The sequence below is a fragment of the Pseudoliparis swirei genome, chromosome 1, assembly GCF_029220125.1.
Source record: "Pseudoliparis swirei isolate HS2019 ecotype Mariana Trench chromosome 1, NWPU_hadal_v1, whole genome shotgun sequence".
NCBI classification, from domain to species: Eukaryota; Metazoa; Chordata; class Actinopteri; order Perciformes; family Liparidae; genus Pseudoliparis; species Pseudoliparis swirei.
Genome location: NC_079388.1, coordinates 5264680 through 5271647, shown reverse-complemented (window position 1 = coordinate 5271647; position 6968 = coordinate 5264680). Strand labels below are relative to the sequence as shown.

The following is a 6968-nucleotide window of genomic DNA, read 5'->3' as shown; positions in this document are numbered from 1 at the left end:
GACTTCCGCCGTGGTAAATGCTCTCCTCCGGTACCAGTGAGCATCCAGGGACTGGACATTGAGATTGTAAAATCTTATAAGTACCTGGGTGTTCACCTGAACAACAAACTGGACTGGGCTGACCACGCACACACTCTATAAAAGGGACAGAGCAGACTCTTTCTGCTGAGGAGACTGAGGTCCTGAAGACCTTCTTGGACTCTGTGGTGGCATCAGCCATCTTTGATGGAGTGGTGTCCTGGAGCAGCAGCATGGCAGCGGCTGACAGAAAGAGGCTGAACAAGCTGCTAAAGAAGGCCAGCAGCGTGCTGGGTGTCCTGTGGATGCTGTGGAGGTGGTGGGGGACGGGAGGATGATGGCAAAGCTCTCATCTCTGATGAACCTCCCACCCCATGCAGGACACTCTCGCAGCTCCTTCAGCCACCGGCTGATTCCTCCCCGTGTCTGAGGAGAGGAACCACAAGTCCTTCCTTCCTGCTGCTGTCAGGCTGCACAACACACTGCAGGAGATCATGGCAAACTCAACACTTGACTCAGCACTTTACTTTGTTTTCCCCTTGTATATTTAGTATTAGTATTTAGTTTTTTAGTATTTAGTTTTGTGTTTTATAATTATTTCTATTAATGCTCTGATGTGCACCACTGCTGTGATTTTTGAAATTTCCCCACTGTGGGACGAATAAAGGTATATATCATATCATATATAGTTCTACTTTGTGAGCTGTTTTAGGTTTTAAAGTGTATTTTGAATATGAATCAGTGCAGCCCCTATATGTTCTTGTCAGACTTTAGAATAGGCCATGCACACTGCTTTAAGTTATTTGCCATTGAATAGACTTTTCAAATAAAGTCAATTAGGTAACTTGTGAGTATCTCAACAAACATCATAACTATAATTTCTAAATGCAGTCTTATTGTCAATCTGAATTCCAGGTGACACACAATCAGGCTCCTGCTGTGGCAGTGGACACGGAGACGCCTTTAGACTGGACTAGCTATGATGGATGTGACCCAAATAGAGCTACAGTCAGGTAAGGAGTATTGTAAACACTGTTGTCTCTATATATGTTGACCTGTACACGATGTAGCTCTATCAAGATAGGGATGTGTTCTCATTGCTTTTCTGATGCAGCATGTCAGTCAGCTTACTCATGGAGTTATTCGATGGACTTCAGATTCAGGGATGAGTCTTAATCTAAAACGCATATATATCTAGTGTTGCAGCCAGAGAGACATTTAATTTCACATACACGCACGTTTGTAACCCTAAGCCAAGCCATAGTTGATTGAAAGCTTCATTAATATCAACAAAGGTATGGCGGTTTCAGGTCCCTTAAGGGCCAGTGTTTTACTCAATTGCATTTCTCAGTACTATACATTGACCTGTGTTTAAAGAATATACACTAGTCTGAACTAGTCTATCCTTATGTAGCTCTGGTATTTTAGTCAAACTATAAGTGACTTTATATCATTTCGACAAAACATTTCAGGATCTAACCTCAAGTTAAAACAGGTGTAAATGTATACTTAATGAGCTGTTGTATTTGTCAAAGAGGTATTTTGAACATGCTCCATTGCAGGCCGTAATATGTTGTTAAAGATAACAACCTCACACACACAGTTCATAGTCCATCCTTATGGGGCCCGCCCTGGATTTCTATCTCACTTTAAAGGATTTCATATTTAACCTCACACACACACACTTTTCTAGTGTATCCTTATGGGGCCCTGTCATCTCATTCTCGCTTTAAGTGACTTCACATCATTTGTACAACACATTTTAGCATTAAACCTCCGGTTATTATATATATATATAGTTCTACTTTGTGAGCTGTTTTAGGTTTTAAAGTGTATTTTGAATATGAATCAGTGTAGCCCCCTATATGTTATTGTTAGACTTTAGAATAGGCCATGCACACTGCTTTAAGTTATTTGCCATTGAATAGACTTTTCAAATAAAGTCAATTCGGTAACTTGTGAGTATCTCAACAAACATCATAACTATAATTTCTAAATGCAGTCTTTTTTTCAATCTGAATTCCAGGTGACACACAATCAGGCTCCTGCTGTGGCAGTGGACACGGAGACGCCTTTAGACTGGACTACCTCTGATGGATGTGACCCAAATAGAGCTACAGTCAGGTAAGGGAGTATTGTAAACACTGTTGTCTCTATATATGTTGACCTGTACACGATGTAGCTCTATCAAGATAGGGATGTGTTCTCATTGCTTTTCTGATGCAGCATGTCAGTCAGCTTACTCATGGAGTTATTCGATGGACTTCAGATTCAGGGATGAGTCTTAATCTAAAATGCATATATATCTAGTGTTGCAGCCAGAGAGACATTTAATTTCACATACACGCGTTTGTAACCCTAAGCCAAGCCATAGTTGATTGAAAGCTTCATTGATATCAACAAAGGTATGGGGTTTCAGGTCCCTTAAGGGCCAGTGTTTTACTCAATTGCATTTCTCAGTACTATACATTGACTTGTTTTAAAGAATATACACTAGTCTGAACTAGTCTATCCTTATGCAGCTCTGGTATTTTAGTCAAACTATAAGTGACTTTATATCATTTCAACAAAACATTTCAGGATCTAACCTCAAGTTAAAACAGGTGTAAATGTATACTTAATGAGCTGTTGTATTTGTCAAAGAGGTATTTTGAACATGCTCCATTGCAGGCCGTAATATGTTGTTAAAGATAACAACCTCACACACACAGTTCATAGTCCATCCTTATGGGGCCCGCCCTGGATTTCTATCTCACTTTAAAGGATTTCATATTTGACCTCACACACACACACACTTTTCTAGTGTATCCTTATGGGGCCCTGTCATCTCATTCTCGCTTTAAGTGACTTCACATCATTTGTACAACACATTTTAGCATTAAACCTCCGGTTATTATATATATATAGTTCTACTTTGTGAGCTGTTTTAGGTTTTAAAGTGTATTTTGAATATGAATCAGTGCAGCCCCCTATATGTTCTTGTTAGACTTTAGAATAGGCCATGCACACTGCTTTAAGTTATTTGCCATTGAATAGACTTTTCAAATAAAGTCAATTTGGTAACTTGTGAGTATCTCAACAAACATCATAACTATAATTTCTAAATGCAGTCTTTTTTTCAATCTGAATTCCAGGTGACACACAATCAGGCTCCTGCTGTGGCAGTGGACACGGAGACGCCTTTAGACTGGACTAGCTCTGATGGATGTGACCCAAATAGAGCTACAGTCAGGTAAGGGAGTATTGTAAACACTGTTGTCTCTATATATGTTGACCTGTACACGATGTAGCTCTATCAAGATAGGGATGTGTTCTTATTGCTTTTCTGATGCAGCATGTCAGTCAGCTAACTCATGGAGTTATTCGATGAACTTCAGATTGAGGGTTTCGTCTTAATCTTAGACTCGTATATCTAGTCTTGCAGCCAGAGAGCCAGTTAACCTCACACACACACATTTGTTTCTGGTCCATCCTTATGGGGTCCTGGGATTTCTATCTCACATAAACTGATTTCATGGTTAACCTCACACATGCACACACACTTTTCTTGTTTATCCTTATAGGGCCCTCTCGTCTCATTCACACTTTGAGTGACTTCACATCATTTGTACAACACATTTCAGCATCTAACCTCAGGTTATTACATGCATATATTGTTATACTCTGAGCTGTTATATGTTTTAAAGTATATCTTGAATATGGACCAGTGCAGCTCCCTATTTGTTCTTGTTGGACCTCTAGAGCATGCCATGCACTCTGCTTTAAGTTATGTGCCGTTTAAGAAACTGTTTTCAAATAAAGTCATTTTGGTAACTTGTGAGTATCTCAACATGCATCATTACTATAAGTTCTAAATGCAGTCTTGTTTTCAATCTGAATCCCAGGTGACCAACAATCAGGCTGCTGCTGTCGCAGTGGACAACTCTTCAGATATGACTTCCCTTGGTGAATGTCTCTCAAATGCAGCTACAGACCAGGTAAGGGAGTAAGGTACACACTGATGTCTCTATATATGTACACGATGTAGCTCTATCAAGATAGGGATGTGTTCTCATTGCTTTTCTGATGCAGCATGTCAGTCAGCTAACTCATGGAGTTATTCGATGAACTTCAGATTGAGGGTTTCGTCTTAATCTTAGACTCGTATATCTAGTCTTGCAGCCAGAGAGCCAGTTAACCTCACACACACACATTTGTTTCTGGTCCATCCTTATGGGGTCCTGGGATTTCTATCTCACATAAACTGATTTCATGGTTAACCTCACATGCACACACACTTTTCTTGTTTATCCTTATAGGGCCCTCTCGTCTCATTCACACTTTGAGTGACTTCACATCATTTGTACAACACATTTCAGCATCTAACCTCAGGTTATTACATGCATATATTGTTATACTCTGAGCTGTTATATGTTTTAAAGTATATCTTGAATATGGACCAGTGCAGCTCCCTATTTGTTCTTGTTGGACCTCTAGAGCATGCCATGCACTCTGCTTTAAGTTATGTGCCGTTTAAGAAACTGTTTTCAAATAAAGTCATTTTGGTAACTTGTGAGTATCTCAACATGCATCATTACTATAAGTTCTAAATGCAGTCTTTTTTTCAATCTGAATCCCAGGTGGTCAACAATCAGGCTCCTGCTGTCGCAGTGGACAACTCTTCAGATATGACTTCCCTTGGCGAATGTCTCTCAAATGCAGCTACAGACCAGGTAAGGGAGTAAGGTACACACTGATGTCTCTATATATGTACACAATGTAGCTCTATCAAGATAGAGATGTGTTCTCATTGCTTTTCTGATGCAGCATGTCAGTCAGCTAACTCATGGAGTTATTCGATGGACTTCAGATTGAGGGTTTCGTCTTAATCTAAAACAAGTTAAAACAAGTATTAACTTGAGGTTAGATCCTAAAATGTTTTGTTAAAAAGATATAAAGTCACTTATAGTTTGAATAAAACCCCAGGGCCCCATAAGGATAGACTAGAAACAAACATGTGTGTGTGTATGAAATTAACTGTCTCTCTGGCTGCAACACTAGATATATATGTGTAAATGTATACTTAATGAGCTGTCCTCATTTTCAAAGAGGTATTTTGAACATGCTCCATTTTGCAGGCCATAATATGCTGTTGAGACAAAACAACCTCACACACATCCTTGCTTTCCTATCCTTGTGGGGCCCTGGCGTTTTATTTGAACTATAAGTGACTTAATATAATTTTAACAAAACACTTTAGGATCTAACCTCAAGTTAATACAGGTATAAATGTATACTTAATGAGCTGTCCTCATTTTCAAAGAGGTATTTTGAACATGCTCCATTTTGCAGGCCATAATATGCTGTTGAGACAAAACAACCTCACACACATCCTTGCTTTCCTGTCCTTGTGGGGCCCTGGCGTTTTATTTGAACTATAAGTGACTTAATATAATTTTAACAAAACACTTTAGGATCTAACCTCAAATTAATACAGGTATAAATGTATACTTAATGAGCTGTATTCATTTTCAAAGAGGTATTTTGAACATGCCCCATTTTGTAGGCCATAATATGCTGTTGAGACAAAACAACCTCACACACATCCTTGCTTTCCTATCCTTGTGGGGCCCTGGCGTTTTATTTGAACTATAAGTGACTTAATATAATTTTAACAAAACACTTTAGGATCTAACCTCAAGTTAATACAGGTATAAATGTATACTTAATGAGCTGTCCTCATTTTCAAAGAGGTATTTTGAACATGCTCCATTTTGCAGGCCATAATATGCTGTTGAGACAAAACAACCTCACACACATCCTTGCTTTCCTATCCTTGTGGGGCCCTGGCGTTTTATTTGAACTATAAGTGACTTAATATAATTTTAACAAAACACTTTAGGATCTAACCTCAAATTAATACAGGTATAAATGTATACTTAATGAGCTGTATTCATTTTCAAAGAGGTATTTTGAACATGCCCCATTTTGTAGGCCATAATATGCTGTTGAGACAAAACAACCTCACACACATCCTTGCTTTCCTATCCTTGTGGGGCCCTGGCGTTTTATTTGAACTATAAGTGACTTAATATAATTTTAACAAAACACTTTAGGATCTAACCTCAAGTTAATACAGGTATAAATGTATACTTAATGAGCTGTCCTCATTTTCAAAGAGGTATTTTGAACATGCTCCATTTTGCAGGCCATAATATGCTGTTGAGACAAAACAACCTCACACACATCCTTGCTTTCCTATCCTTGTGGGGCCCTGGCGTTTTATTTGAACTATAAGTGACTTAATATAATTTTAACAAAACACTTTAGGATCTAACCTCAAGTTAATACAGGTATAAATGTATACTTAATGAGCTGTACTCATTTTCAAAGAGGTATTTTGAACATGCCCCATTTTGCAAGCCATAATATGCTGTTGAGAATGTATTAAGTTTTAAACAAAAAACTGTTGTGGAGAATAATACTATTTATATTTCTCAGTGACTGTGGGAGTCTTTTATGTTCTCTGAACGATGTCAGTACTCCATTGGATAATCTTTGTGTTCGATGCAATAGTGTTTCAGCTCTAATTAAGATGTACAATTCTTAAACCTATAACCTTTTTTTGTGCCTACTTAGAGAAACCCACTGCTGTAAAAAGAAACTGGAGACCACAGGAGTGTGCAGCTGTTGAACGACATTCAAGGAGATTTATTGTACTTAACAAAGTTCCTGGGAAAATGGACTGTCAGCGCTGCATTTCAGCCGAGCCTCAAGCCCTGAGTGACAGAGACTGGAGAGCAGTCAAGTATTTCATTAAAAATAGAATAACATCTCTGAAAAACAAAATGTTGTAAAAAGTGAAAAGTAGACTAATGTTGATATTTTCTTTGAGGAAATCCTATTAAAGTTGTGGGTGGCACTTTATAATAAGTACACACTATTTAACATTATTAAAGCATGAATACACA

At 38.3% G+C, this 6968-nt stretch overlaps 1 long non-coding RNA gene across 2 annotated transcripts; it reads left to right on the top strand.

The window, feature by feature from the left end:
• Positions 1–1614: 1614 nt before the first annotated feature.
• On the top strand, positions 1615–6968 carry LOC130197049 (uncharacterized). 2 transcript variants are annotated; one of them, XR_008832362.1, is made up of 5 exons: positions 1615–2142; positions 3153–3250; positions 3903–3995; positions 4638–4730; positions 6637–6968. It is a non-coding gene; the product is annotated as an uncharacterized LOC130197049 (long non-coding RNA). The 2 variants fall into 2 exon arrangements; XR_008832367.1 differs by lacking the exons at positions 1615–2142; positions 3153–3250 and adding an exon at positions 3342–3654.